General features: G+C 35.0%; 1 protein-coding gene across 1 annotated transcript in view; it reads left to right on the forward strand.

The window, feature by feature from the left end:
• Positions 1–6,360: 6,360 nt before the first annotated feature.
• LOC136854618 (uncharacterized) overlaps positions 6,361–13,183 on the forward strand; it is a 273,800-nt gene continuing 266,977 nt past the window's right edge. The window contains exon 1 of the mRNA XM_067131148.1: positions 6,361–6,401. The gene's annotated coding sequence lies outside the window, so the exon portion shown is untranslated. The remainder of the gene's footprint in view (positions 6,402–13,183) is intronic.

A 13,183-nucleotide genomic window follows, 5' to 3' on the forward strand; every position in this document is an offset into this window, starting at 1 on the left:
CTTTGGTAGGAAAAATACATATTGTTTTTTTATCGCCTCAGTCTTTTGGTTGACATCCAAGGTGAATTCCTCGTAATGTGTTTCTCGTGTTCAGGTCATTTTTCGAGTGAGAATGATCTCTCTGTTTTAATCTTGATTTTGGCTTGAGTTTACATTTTTCACCTGTTTTTATTTTTAAGTAGAAAGTCTTCCATCTTTTTTTTTGTTTATTTTGTTGCAGTGCTTTAACGCCTGTTTAATTTCTAAATTCCCAGCAGTCTGTAGGCTTACTTTTTACGCAGGCTTACTTTTCTTGCACAGTCTTTGCGGTATTTCAAGGCGAAAGCCACTTCAGTTCTATAATTCTTTTTCGTCTTACATTTTTATTTCATGGTATGGTTCCTGTATCGTTTCTGTATTTCCTTTTATCTCAAGTTATATTATTATTATTATTATTATTATTATTATTATTATTATTATTATTATTATTATTATTATTATTATTATTCAGAAGACATCCTATTTACATGGAACAAGCCCACATGGCCCGTTGACCTGAAATTAACAAGCTTCCAAAGAATATGTTATTCATTTGAAAGAAATAAGAGAAGCCAATAGGAAATACAGAAAGAAGAGACCAGTTGTTAGAAAAGAATAACTAAATTAACAAATTAATAAATAAACATAAAAACGCAAGTAAATTATTATTGCTAACATTATAATATTTCCGTCCACTCTCTAATTTCTGCCGCGAACAGACTCTCTATAAGGCTTCTGCTCACTGGTCTTCAATCTCAATCAAATCTGTATCGCCTTCTTCTGTCACTTGATAAGCATAATCCTGATCCATTTACATACCCTGAGTGCTTTATTTTTTCCACTGCTCGAAATTAACATAAATATTGGCAATGCTTCAACTTCAAACTGTGTTCAGAGAGGGTTTCTAACAAAGGGGATCTCGCTGCAAAATGTTTGTCTCTAAGAAAATGAAATCCTCAATCATACGAGAATTGTACGCATTTATCTAGCTACCAGATTGTTTCAAGATAAATTGTGGGCGGGCCATTTGATAAAATCTTTATGCGAACTAAGTGAGGGGTGTATGTATATTTACGCACAAGAGGTTAAGTACACACACGCACACAGCACAAGCGAGACTATATTATACTGAGGCTTGTTTGATTGTGAATTTTTTCTGGTTGATGAAAAACATTGATTCTTCCTGGCAAATTTGCAATATATATGACCGATATCTCAGCAATTTCTGCATCTGAAAACATTATTATGGAGAGAAACACTGGCAATCTCCAAGATTTATTTAGAGTGTAGTTTGTTTTACTTACAGTTGACCGAGGATGCAAGGACACAATTCTGATTTTTCGTGAGGATAAATAGAAGGATGCTTGAATAGCCTGTTAATTCTTTTTTATTTTCCAACGCAACCGGTGGGTCTTGAATATATTTTGAAATCCGCATTTTCATAGCTAGCAGGTTCTGTTTTAACAAGGAGAGCCGGTTTGTATATTACACACACACACACGCACACATATATGTATATGAGAATCTTGATAAATATATTTTGATAATCCGCATTATATATATATATATATATATTCTGTTTTAAAACAAACCCTGATAGTTGTGAAAATTCTGACTTCATCATATATTGTAGACCTAGCAGCACACAGATAAAAGAATTAACAAGTTATTCATATATGTATATGATGAATCTATGCATAATATATATATATATATATATATATATATATATATATATATATATATATATATATATATATATATATATATATATATATATATATATATATATATATATATATATAGCATATATCCCACAGGAAAAAGACAGGCAGAAGTTCAGTAGTATAAGCGCTTTCACGTTTATTGACGATGCGTCAATAAACGTGAAAGCGCTTGGTACTGAACTTCTGCCTGTCTTTTTCCTGTGGGATCGCTTATACACTGAAGTCACGTGTATCTACCGTGATTTTTTAAGCATATATATATATATACATATATTGTTATGTTTTACCTGGAGGAGAATAGGGAAATTGCCACGTGGGTTCAGTTCTGAGTGCAGGTGTAGTCTCAGGTAACCAACATCAAGAATAAGGTTAAGCTGAAGGCTTTACTTCAATGGGGAGAGTTTAGATAAACACTTGAAGTTCACTAAAGTTGCTTATACTTATATTAACAAATTAAATCAGGATAATAGGGAATTTGCAAAACCAGAGAGGATGAGAACAGATTCCTGTCGAATAACTAAAATTGCAGTGAATTACACAATAACAACAACGTACAAAATCCACTTTGTAGAACCGTTGGGTGAGAGGCATTGGTGGTAACCATGGTACAAGCACAGGGGTGAACAGATGATTCCACAGCTAGCAACTCCATCTGCAAACGAGAATGCATCGGTTACTCACATTGATTTAAGTAGCGAATTACGGAATCTAGGGGGTTGCACATAAGTTGCCAAAGCAACTCGATTCTAAGCACTGGTATGAATGTGAACTGGAATAATTTACTCTCTGCACTAAGCAAATCAGATCTCGTGAAAATATTGCACGAAAGAAAGGAAAATAAATCCAGTAGGAGAATAACAGGGTTGTGGCTGATTCAAAACCTCTCTTTGGGTACATTACCTTTCTGTAGGAGACAGGGGACCTTGTCTTCAGTGCCAGCAGGGAGGGCATGAATTAAGGGGCTTCATCACAGAGGAAGACTTGGGCTCGAAACAGCTGCGTGAGAAAATCAGGGCTCTGATGGCGCGGACGAGGCAAGGGACAAGTGGTTGTAGTCCAGGGCCAGGCATTTCTGACAAGCACCACCTGGGTGTTGTCATTTAAAACCTCAGTGGATTATGATTCCTCTCCTCCTATGTGGCAGTGCCTGCAAACCTCGCTGTCCATTTTCTATGCTTTCCATGCTTTTGCCATGCGGTACACCATGCGGTACACCATGCGCTGTGCCCTGGCCATGTGGTGATTCTGTTGTTAAGGCCCGGGCGCTTTCTCTTTTGGAATTAATCCCCTTTGCCGGTTCATCTATGCCTCCGGTGGGGATTTGTCGTCTCGGAAGGCAGTACCTGGAAGAGAGGCTCGAACAGTCACTAGTTCAAGGAGGAAAATTAAGAGATTATTTTTAAGGTGTGAGGAAGGAAAGATTCTTCCAGGAAGGGGTAATGTTTTCCCATCACCTGTCCTTTGTTAGGCAGCAGTGTTGTTCACACGCCTACCTTTATGTTAATAGAATACGTAAATTGCCTTAGCATCGTGCATCATTACACTCTAAGAAGGACAGGTGACTTATATTCGTGACTATATATATATATATATATATATATATATATATATATATATATATATATATATATATATATATATATATATACTTAAAAACTATGGAATATTCGGTAGTTAAACTCTGTACGTGGCTGTTATAATAATGAAGACAGTCAGAAAATATTTCTAGGTGTTTGTAAACCTGCACGTTCTTCTGCTCAACGAAATGAATACTTAAATAAAAAAATATACAAATAAATCAAAGACCCATGGATTCGCAATAATCCTTTACGTAACATTTATTTTTTCATATAAAACTTTTTTTGATGATATGGTTGTCGTACCATATGCACTTTTCATCTTGACAAATTTCGAAATAACCAAAGCAGAATAGTATACTATATTATATACAGTTCGAGAGGTAGCTATGCATAACCTAAACATCATAGTTAACTTGAAATAATAATAGGATGTAACGAGGCATGAATACTTAACTAACATTAGTCATGAGATTAAAAATATTCCTTTTTTTTTTTTTTTAGAAAACTTCTTGGTGAAACTAACTAAAAGTGGTTCGTTCAAAAACGAACAACTTATTTCCTTGCCTAAATTAAATTGCGTTATTGAACATAAAACGTTTGCAGTAATATTGCCACTTCAGCGAATCAGGTTTCAGCGATAAACAAAATCTATTTTAATTTCAAATTAACTGCGATATTTACAGACAATGAACATTTGCTCGCTACGGAAAGTAATCCTTCAATTACTCTTCGTGTGTTTATTTCGTAAAAGAAGTTTATAGGAAAGCTTCAAAATACGACAGGTGTGCAGATGCAGAACACAAAAGAAAGAATGAGATAATCCCTAATAACGTTGTATCTTTTCTTTTTTATTACCAGAGAAAGGGTGGAACCTTTCTTTCTTTCTTTCCTTTCTTCCTTCCCTTTTTTTTAATTCATGTCCTGACCAAATACTGCCTCCTCCTTCCCACCTGCTTCTAACACTGTTCCTCCGTCTTATTCCTTATCCCCCTCCCCTCACCCCCACCCATAGAACCACACCATCCCCCTTTCTCCCCTTAGACCCTCCAAATACCTTCCTTAGCCTGTTGCACATAACTTCCTAGCATCCAGGTACTTGGTCACCCTCCATCCAGATGACTTCTTTTGATCCACATATCTCACCCTTCCACATAACTTGACTGTTGTTGGCTATCAGCATCTCCTCTTTTCATTTACTTTCCTTCATTGACAGGAGTGTGTCAGCCATTATATCTGGTTGCTTGGCCATTTCAGATGCAAAATTTACTTGCCTTATACAAATAGGTGATCACTTTCTTATATCAAATGTTCTGACGGCTCTGTATCTTCCGTTCTTTGCTGGAGCGTGCAAGGAAGGGAACTTTTCCTTCTCGCTTTTATTTCGTCTTTCTGTTGTTTTTCTTGCTTTTATTACAGAGATACTTATCTTTATTTGGTACATTTTTTTTTTACAGCTTTACCTTCTGTATGTTTTTACTACGTCATTGCTTTTAGTGGAAGCCAGCTAACGCAAGTACGTGAATTTTACATGTTCCTTCAGACTGGATGCGCTTTACGAATAATAAAAGAAAATATAATAACAATAAATCCATCCGAACTTCCTTATCTCCCTCCTTCCACATAACTTCTCCCCACCCTCTCCGATCTCCACCTTCCCCCTCCTTCCCTCCAACCCCATACCTCCAGCCATCCCAGTCATCTTCCCCCCACCATAAAGCCTTTGCAAATTCTTCCAGACCGCCTGGTTCATCCCCACCCCCGAGGGAGAGGGAGAGGGGAGGGAGAGAGAGAGATGAGCTCCTATTCTTCTCCTATTCCCCATAAATGGGGATAAGGAGATACGAGAAAGATAAGGGAAGGCTGGTGCCGGTTGATTAATGGGTTAAGGGGTAAAGGATAGACGTCTTACAAATGTTAATTACAATCCAAGGGGCTTCGCCCATTCGTCAACGTCCGACGGACACAATGGATGGGACCCTGTGCGCTTCTCTCCATTGTTTTTTTTTCCTCCTCTTCTTCTTCTTCTTCTTCTTCTTCTTCTTCTTCTTCTTCTTCCTTTATAATCTAATTTCAACATCTACGCGATATCGTGCTCCTCCGCTGCACGGTGGAAGGTGTTTTTTGCCTTTTCCGAAAATATTAGGTTTTGAAGTTTGTTGTTATTATTATTATTATTATTATTATTATTATTATTATTATTATTATTCACCGGAATAATACTCGATTTTAAAGTTGATTATTATTATTATTATTATTATTATTATTATTATTATTATTATTATTATTATTATTCACCAGACGATACGGTTTTTAGTATTTCCCAGTGATCAGAAGCCTATAGAGATTTCCATTTTACTAAAGACTTAGTGGAGCCTACTTATGCCAAAATGTGTTATGTTCGTAACTGAAACACGCTACTGGTGAACTCATTTCTTATAAAAGTAGTAGTTTTTGTGATATTATTATTATTATTATTATTATTATTATTATTATTATTATTATTATTATTATTATTATTATTTCAGTTACAAGTTTTTCATTACTATCATTATGATTATAACTTTGCAATCTTCAAAGCCCTTATAAAAAAATATATTTCAGATACTCACAAACCGAGCGTTTGTTTCATTTGTCTAAATCTTATGGGACCCAGTTTTATAAGAGTAGGAGACTTTGTTAATGTCACTGAAGCATCTTGTCATGAAGTTTACGTAATGAAAACCTTGTAAAGGATTCTAGGGAGATCAGTATCCTAGGTGTGAAACTATGAAGGACTGATCCGCTCGACTGACACTCGAGTTCACCATTTCCCTTCAGTATCTTTGAGACCCATAGGTCCTGATGCGTGCAATGAGATCAAATAAATATTGGTTACAAATAGTCAAGAATTTTTTGCAGGAATTTTTTTAGGAATAGGTCATTCCAATTTAATTGTATTTCTTTTAACTGCAGTTTAAATGTGTGCAGTTTAATTTGAAATGCTTTTCTTCCAATGCAGTCGAATTCTTTTTCATTCAACATTGAGTTATTTCTTTTCCATTTCAGAACTCACGAGTGACTTTACAAATCGAGAGAGGTAAGTTTTGAAACGAAATTATGCAATTGATAAAGGGAGGGTTTTCCACGCCTGAAATAACCTGATGATAAAGATTAAACGTATCCTTCCCTTGTTCTGTGAGAAAGCCAGGAATATGGAATAAATCAGATGAGGTAGGTCCTAAGGAATTCGATTACTTATTACTTACTTGAAATAGTTTGAGTGTGTATGTATGTATGTATGTTATGTAAGTATATATGTATGCTTTTGTGTTCATCTCCCGAGCAGCTACAGCTATATAGTTGCAGATGGATCCACATATGCAATTATTTACAATGGATTTGGTTCGGTGCATTACAGTTTGCAAGGTTTGCAAGGAGAACTGTTACTGTAGACTTCGTCTCTTTCTGTTGAAAAACGTTTGCTTGAATTGAGACCTGTCTCCCCAAAAACCATACCTCCGTACGGCGGTAGTGGTGCACTGTAAGCAGTACTGAAGGGAATTTTCAGCGGCCCTTCAGTCCCTAGCTGTGTCTACTTTTTAAGCCTTTTACTTTACCTCCATACCCATTTACTTTTTTCACTCCTCCTGTCCAGCATCGCTAGCTATTACCTCTTGGTGCAATAGTGGGGTTTTCTCCTACTTTTACCTTTAGAATTAGATTCTCGTAATGAATCTCCTTTATTTTTTGGATCACTTCACCTTGCTGAGCGCTGAATGGCCGAAGGTGCCCCAGTAGCTCGACTTGACAGCCCAAATTTCATAAATTAATTTTTGTATCTTTATCCATTGCCGTTCTGGGAAGGATTTGTTGACGTGGAAAATGTGGCAGGTGCTGCGCTTTTTCGTAAAAAAACCCACTACTGTTCCACTGATCACGGGAAGTCGAAACAATACCATTGACAAATACTTTCAAAATGCTGTGTTCGTAGTTAACATTCATGAATTATCAACACGTCACATGTACAATCATATTAGCTAATATATTAATCATAGTATAATCTTTCACGAGAAATTCAAATACTATGTTATTTAGCCGGATAGGAAAAATATAGGGTCTTTATAGCCTCGGCAATGAGGGGCATTCTAATGGAAACTCGCGAATAATATATGTAGTGGCACTTCAGAAGTTTATAGCTTTAGAAAGTCAGTAATAATAATTATTATTTTTATTATTATTACTATCAATATTTCTTTTTCAGAAAAGTAAGCGTTATAGAATACCTGAAAATTCACCCATGATTTCACCCAGTTACTTTAGTCCTGAGACAACTCCACCCACGAAGATTTTATCCACCGCAAAAGAATTTTGCAAGAAGGCTTTTCACCTTTCCCAGCAATTTCACTTCAACAGCTTAAGACTATACAGGTGTGTAGAACTATTCAAATTTCGTTAAAACTAGATAAATTACGATTACTTTATTTTCTTTATTGCTACCGAATGCACCAAGGAAACAAATGCGGAGCGGAAGGAAAACAGGGGAGGTGAGAAATGTCTTATCTTAGACAGAAGTGTTTTTTAGTGTTATACGTCACAGAAATTTTCTTAAGGTAAAAAATATGATTGTGGATAGATACATGGATAGAGAGATAGATTCAGATTGAGGATATGGTTGACAGAGATGGAGACTGAGAAGTGATCACATAAACAGATAATCGCTGAGAGGCGTAATTATAGAGAAAGGTTTATTAATGGTTACATAGATATAGACAGGTAAAGATCAGGTTGAAAAGAGAGAGAGAGAGAGAGAGAGAGAGAGAGAGAGAGAGAGAGAGAGAGAATGGAACCGGCAACCATTTTCCTGAAGACATTCGTTTAACCCGAGAGCTCCCATATATTATGAGAGATCCCATAAAATCTTCCGTTTTGGGCGCTGAAGGTTTGTTTGTTGATTGGCCCAAGAATGAGAGAGATGAATCCTACACTCTATCATTTACTTAAGTTTCGACTAGGCTTCCAAGTCCTTCAAATTTTAAGGTCTCTTTGAAATGGGTTGAAATTAATGATGATGTGTCTCCAACATCACTGAGTGAAATTCAAAAGTGTATGTATTTGTATTTTGTTATTTGGGGGTTCACAACCATGCCCAGGGATATTTGTACATACATTCAGCTGAGGCCACAGGAAAAATAAAAGCAGTACCAGGCGCTTTCGTGTTATTTCAACACATTTGCGTGTTAAGGTAACAGGAAAACTCTTGGTACCACTCTCTTTTATTTTTCGTGTTGCCTTAACTGAATACATTGTCTCACGCTATTAGTGACAAATAAGTATTACTGTATGTATGTATATATATATATATATATATATATATATATATATATATATATATATATATATACATACATATGTATATATATAAATATATATATATATATATATATATATATATATATATATATATATATATATATATATATCAAACACCACAAGGGAGAAATGAAAAACGGTTGTAGAAATCCGTGATATATATACTTGCAGGACAGTACACCCGAGCGTACAGACAATTGGAAAACAAGTAATTTCACCTGACAGCTGTTTGTAGACGGAGTCCTACTCTCATTAGTGACAGGTCGACTTTTACAAATCCTCAGAGAGCCCTACTTTGTCAAATTTGACCTGTCACTAATGAGGGTAGGTCTCCGCCTACAAACACCTGTCAGGTGCAAGCACCTGTTTTCCAACCGTGGATTTGTAAAACTTTACCTTCTAATCATTCTGCTCATGAATGCGCTTATTTTTGTAGTTCATTTCTCAACAGGTTTTGTAGATTCAATTGTCTTTATATATGTATATGTATATGTATATATATATATATATGTATATGTATATGTATATATATATATATATATATATATATATATATATATATATATATATATATATATATATATATATATATAATATAGTAATATATATGAATGTCTTTTACTCTAATACTACAGTATAATATGAAGATAAAAAGGCCCATAAAACACTATTTGAACGTTGCAACCATATATTTCGGGCACTTCCTTCTGTGCCCCTGTTCACTGGTAAAATATGGACAGATGAAATGTTACAAGGGTATATGTACAAAGCCACACCTATATATGCTTTGTATATATACCCTTGTAACATTTCATCTGTCCATATTTTACCAGTGAACAGGGCACAGAAGGAAGTGCCTGGAATATATGGTTGCAACGTTCAAATAGTGTTTTATGGGTCTTTTCTTCATATATATATATATATATATATATATATATATATATATATATATATATATATATATATATATGTGTGTATATATGTGTATGTGTATATATGTATATATATTATATATATATATATATGTATATATTTGTGTATAATATAATATATATATATATATATATATATATATATATATATATATATATATATATATATATATATATATATATACATATATATATATATATATATATATATATATATATATATATATATATATAAGTATGTATATATATAGTATATATGCATATATATATACATATGAATCAAGCCCACAAAACTACCTTATATAAAATTATTTACTAAGCAAATATTATGCATTTTTATTATTATCAAGACACTGAAAACAAAACAGTTTCATGTTTCTATTTGATCATTTTAAGGTGAAAGTTCAAGGGGAGAGAAGCAAAGCAAATCATCCCGGGCCGAACAGTTTCAGCCGTTTGTATCAGCGATTTGTCTCCATCGGAAGACTTACTGCATTTATTCTCGACAACAATAACATCATTTATCATAGTTTGTCATGTACCAGATTATTATCGTTCGCTCTCTCTCTCTCTCTCTCTCTCTCTCTCTCTCTCTCTCTCTCTCTCTCTCTCTCTCTCTTCCTTCCTTGGCACACCTGTGTCTACTTGTCCCTAGGCCTGTCTGTTTCAGTTAACCTTCTCTCTCTCTCTCTCTCTCTCTCTCTCTCTCTCTCTCTCTCTCTCTCTCTCTCTCTCTCTCTCATACACACAAACACATGAAACGTACATAGAAACACAAACATCCACACATAAAATTTTTTATTGTTTGTAAGTTCCTCTCTAATATTACCCAGGCCACATCTCTCTCTCTCTCTCTCTCTCTCTCTCTCTCTCTCTCTCTCTCTCTCTCTCTCTCTCTCTCTCTCTCTCGCGAAAACAGATATACATATTGCATATTTTTCTTATTGTTTGTAAGTTTGTTCCTCGCTAATAGCACCCCGGCCCCCATCTCTCTCTCTCTCTCTCTCTCTCTCTCTCTCTCGCCAGATTTCTGTACTCAATTCTTCCTCCGTTTTGTCCAGGCCAGCACTCCTTAAGTCGAGTAAGAGAATCTTTATGTTGTCCTAAAGAATTTTCATGTTGGCTTTAGAACTTATATCGTTGCCTTGAAACCTATGTGTTGTTTATAAAAAATGACGTTTTAGGAAACTCAACGCTCTCTTTAAGAGCATTCGTGTTGTTTTAAGACACATTTCCCCGTTTTTATTAGTTTTTATACTTTTAGGAAGTTTTATGTCTCTGAAGGTCTACGTGTTGTTTGGGCTGTATGACTTATAAATTCTTGAAGTTTGCCATCTTGTATCGGTTTGAAAATGCTTATAATGCAGCATTTTACATGATACATTGCAACTGTCTGCTTTTGCAGAGAGATATATATATATATATATATATATATATATATATATATATATATATATATATATATATATATATATATATATACTATATATATATATATATATATAGTTTTATCATCTCCTCCTTATTTGTTTATATCTTTTATTCTGCGTCTGCAGTATCATCTCTTGATGCATTCTGACACTCTTAGGAGTATCCCAAGAAAAGTGTATACGGTCATAATAATAATAATAATAATAATAATAATAATAATAATAATAATAATAATAATAATAATAATAATAATAATAATAATAATATATCGATTTGGGCTTTAGTAAAATTTTGGAAAATTTTCAGACGGATGTGAAGCAGGAAAACATTTACAAAAAATCTATTTTATCAATTCTTGGCTTTTCATTTAATTGCATTTCACAGAAGATACGTGGCTGCCCTGAAATGATCCTACGGCCGAAAAGTGTCTGGTACTAATATTAAAAAACCAAGATAATTTACCATTAAGTTAATAGCAATGAGAGTTGAGCATCGATACTCAAGATCAAGTGGTTTAAACGCCGTTCTTGATCTCTTCACTGACTGACATTTTCATTGTTTTCTGTTTGAGAGGCAAATAATTAACTCACGATCAAAAGGAAACCCAGGCGATTATTCTTCACACTCCGGAAAGCCAATAGAATGTTATTGTGTTGACTTTTCTTAATTCCTCATGCAACTTTTCCTTTCTCTCTCTCTCTCTCTCTCTCTCTCTCTCTCTCTCTCTCTCTCTCTCTCTCTCTCTCTCCCGAAAACCTTTTTGTATTTTCGTTCGGTTCTTCCTTCCTTCCACTATCTACCAGTCTTCTGAAGACGTTGTTGTAGAATTATACATTCTCTCTCTCTCTCTCTCTCTCTCTCTCTCTCTCTCTCTCTCTCTCTCTCTCTCTCTCTCTCTCTCTCTCTCTAAAAACTTTTATTATAATTGTTTGGCTAATCCATCCTCCCTACATCCATCTGCCTACTTATCTATTAAAGAAATTGTTGTCGAATTATGCATTCTCTCTCTCTCTCTCTCTCTCTCTCTCCCCACCTAAAAACTTTTTGTTTGGCTAATCCTTCCTACATCTATCTGCCTACTTAGCTATTGAAGAAACTGTTGTCGAATTATGCATTTTCTCTTCTCTCTCTCTCTCTCTCTCTCTCTCTCTCTCTCTCTCTCTCTCTCTCTCTCTCTCTCTCTCTCTCTCTCTCTCTAAAAACTTTTATTATAATTGTTTGGCTAATCCTCCCTATATACATCTGCCTACTTCTTTTATTATAATTGTTTGGCTAATCCTCCCTATATACATCTGCCTACTTATCTATTGAAGAAATTGTTGTCGAATTATGCATTTTCTCTCTCTCTCTCTCTCTCTCTCTCTCTCTCTCTCTCTCTCTCTCTCTCTCTCTCTACCCACCTAAAAATTTTTATTATATTTGTTTGGCTCATCCATCCTACATCTATCTGCCTACTTATCTATTGAAGAAACTGTTGTCGAATTATGCATTTTCTCTCTCTCTCTCTCTCTCTCTCTCTCTCTCTCTCTCTCTCTCTCTCTCTTTCTTATAAAACTTTTATTATAATTGTTTGGCTAATCCTCCCTATATCCATCTGCCTACTTATCTATTGAAGAAATTGTTGTCGAATTATGCATTTTCTCTCTCTCTCTCTCTCTCTCTCTCTCTCTCTCTCTCTCTCTCTCTCTCTCTCTCTCTCTCTCTCTCTCTCTATACCCACCTAAAAAATTTTATTATATTTGTTTGGCTAATCCTTCCTACATCCATCTGCCTACTTATCTATTGAAGAAACTGTTGTCGAATTATGCATTCCCTCTCTCTCTCTCTCTCTCTCTCTCTCTCTCTCTCTCTCTCTCTCTCTCTCTCTCTCTCTCTCTCTCTAAAAACGTTTATTATAATTGTTTGGCTAATCCTCCCTATATCCATCTGCCTACTTATCTATTGAAGAAATTGTTGTCGAATTATGCATTCTCTCTCTCTCTCTCTCTCTCTCTCTCTCTCTCTCTCTCTCTCTCTCTCTCTCTCTCTCTCCCTATACGCAGGTGAAGGAGTGCTTATACGAGGCCAGCCTCAGCTCCGGGGGGATGTAACGATTCTATAGGAATTTCTTTATGTAGATTATTCACCTTCATCGTCTTTTCACTGT

This window comes from Macrobrachium rosenbergii, chromosome 29 (assembly GCF_040412425.1).
Source record: "Macrobrachium rosenbergii isolate ZJJX-2024 chromosome 29, ASM4041242v1, whole genome shotgun sequence".
NCBI classification, from domain to species: Eukaryota; Metazoa; Arthropoda; class Malacostraca; order Decapoda; family Palaemonidae; genus Macrobrachium; species Macrobrachium rosenbergii.